The sequence below is a fragment of the Chroicocephalus ridibundus genome, chromosome 28 (genome assembly GCF_963924245.1).
Source record: "Chroicocephalus ridibundus chromosome 28, bChrRid1.1, whole genome shotgun sequence".
NCBI lineage: Eukaryota > Metazoa > Chordata > Aves > Charadriiformes > Laridae > Chroicocephalus > Chroicocephalus ridibundus.
Window position 1 is genome coordinate 752608 of NC_086311.1, and position 2907 is coordinate 755514.

Below are 2907 nucleotides of genomic sequence, written 5' to 3' on the forward strand. Positions count from 1 at the left end.
CCCTCTTGGAAACCCTTGGGGAGCCTTGGAAACCCTGGAGACCCTCTTGGAACCCTTGGGGACCCCTCGGAACCGTTGGGACCCCTTGGAAACCCTTGGACCCCTTGGAAACCCTTGGGGACAGCATTGGAATCCCTTGGAAACCCTTGGAGACCCCCTGTAACCCTTGGAAACTCCTGGGGACCCTCTTGGAAACCCTTGGGACTCCTTGGAAACCCTGGAGACCCCTTGGAAACCCTTGGGGACCCCCTTGTGACCCCTTGTAACCCCGTGGGACCCCTCGGAACCCCTTGGGACCCCTTGGAAACACTTGGAACCCCTTGGAACCCCTTGGGACCCTTGAAACCCCTTGGGGACCCTCTTGGTAGCCCTTGGGACACCTTGGAAACCCTGGAGACCCTTTTGGAAGCCCTTGGGACCCCTTGGAACCCCTTGGGACCCCCTTGGAACCCCTTGGGACCCTTTGGAAACCCTTGGAACCCCCTTGAAAAGCCATGGGGACCCCCTTGGGACCCCTTGGAACCCCTTGGGACCCCTTGGAAACCTTTGGGACTCCTTGGAAACCCTTGGAGACCACTTTGAACCCCTTAGAACCCCCTTGGAACCCCCTTGGAAACCCTTGGGGACCCCCTTTGTGACCCCTTGGAACCCTTGGGAACCCTTGGAAACCCTTGGGACTCCTTGGAAACCCTGGAGGCCCCTCGGAACCCCTTGGGACCCCTTGGAAGCCCCTGGGACCCCTTGGAAACCATTGGGACCCCCCTGGAAACCTCTTGGAAACCCTTGGGACCCCTTCGGGACCCCTTGGGGACCCCTTGGAACCCATTGGACCTCTTGGAAACCCTTGGGACTCCTTGGAAACCCTTGGGAACCCTTGGAAACCCTTGGAGACCCCTCGGAACCCCTTGGGACCCCTTGGAAAACCTGGAGACCCCTCGGAACCCCTTAAGGACCCCTTGGAAACCCTTGGGACCCCCATGGAACCCCTTGGACCCCTTGGAAACCCTGGAGACCTCCTTGGAAAGCCTTGGGACCTCCTGGACCCCTTGGGGATGCCCTTGGAACCCCTTGGACCACTAGGAAACCCTTGGAACCCCTTGGAACCCCCTTGGAAACCCTTGGGGACCCCCTTGGAACCCCTTGGGACCCCTTGGAAACACTTGGGACTCCTTGGAAACCGTTGGGGACTCCCTTGGGACCCCTTGGAACCCCTTGGGACCCCTCGGAACCCCTTGGGACCCCTTGGAAACCCTGGAGACCCCCTTGGAAAGCCTTGGGACCCCCTGGAACCCCTTGGGAACCACCTTGGAACCCCTTGGGACCCCTAGGAAACCCTTGGAACGCCTTGGAACCCCCTTGGAAACCCTTGGGGAACCCTTGGGAGCCCTTGGAACCCCTTGGGATTCCTTGGAAACCCTTGGGACCCCCTTGGAAACCCTTGGGGACTCCTTGGGACCCCTTGGAACCCCTGGGGACCCCCTCGGAGCCCCTTGGGACCCCTTGGAAAACCTTAGATACCCCTTGGAACCCCTTGGGACCCTTGGAAACCCTTGAGTCTCCTTGGAAACCCTGGAGACCCCTCGGAACCCCTTGGGAACCACCTTGGAACCCTTGGGACCTCCTTGGAAACCCTTGGGACCTTCTTGAAAACCCTTGGGGACCCCCTTGGAACTTCTTGGGACCCCTTGGAAACCCTGGAGACCCTCTTGGAACCCCTTGGGACCCCTTGGAAACCCTGGGGACCCCTCGGAACCCTTTGGGACCCCTTGGAAACCCTTGGAACCCCTTGAGAACCCCCTTGGAAACCCTTGGGACCCCTTGGAAACCCTTGGGGACAGCATTGGAATCCCTTGGAAACCCTTGGAGACCCCCCTGTAACCCCTTGGAAACTCCTGGGGACCCTCTGGAAACCCTTGGGACTCCTTGGAAACCCTGGAGACCCTTGGAACCCTTTGGAGACCCTTGGAAACACTTGGAACCCCTTGGAACCCCTTGGGACCCCTTGGAAACCTTTGGGGACCCTCTTGGTAGCCCTTGGGACACCTTCTGGAACCCTGGAGACCCTCTTGGAAGCCCTTGGGACCCCTTGGAACCCTTGGGACCCCCTTGAACCCCTTGGGACCTCTGGAAACCCTGGAGACCCTCTTGGAAAGCCTTGGGACCCTTTGGAAAACCCTTGGGACCCCTTGGGAACCCCTTGGGACTCCTTGGAAAGCTTTGGAGACCCTTTGAACCCCTTAGAACCCCTTGGAACCCCTTGGAAACCTTGGGGACCCCCTTTGTGACCCCTTGGAACCCCTTGGGAACCCTGGAAACCCTTGGGACTCCTTGGAAACCCTGGAGGCCCCTCGGAACCCCTTGGGACCCCTTGGAAGCTCCTGGGACCCCTTGGAAACCATTGGGACCCCCCTGGAAACCCTCTTGGAACCTTGGGACCCCTTCGGGACCCCTTGGGGACCCCTTGGAACCCATTGGGACCTCTTGGAAACCCTTTGGACTCCTTGGAAACCCTTGGGAACCCTTGGAAACCCTTGGAGACCCTCTTGGAAGCCCTTCGGACCCCTTGGAAACCCTTGGGGACCCCTCGGAACCCCTTGGGACTCCTTGGAAACCCTGGGCAGACCCCTCGGAACCCCTTAAGACCCCTTGGAAACCCTTGGGACCCCCATGGAACCCCTTGGGACCCCTTGGAAACCATGAGACCTCCTTGGAAGCCTGGGGACCCCCCTGGACCCCTTGGGGACGACCATGGAACCCCTTGGGACCACTAGGAAACCCTTGGGGACCCCCTTGAACCCCTTGGGACCCTTGGAAACACTTGGGACTCCTTGGAAACCGTTGGGGACTCCCTTGGGACCCTTGGAACCCCTTGGGACCCCTCGGAACCCCTTGGACCACTTGGAAACC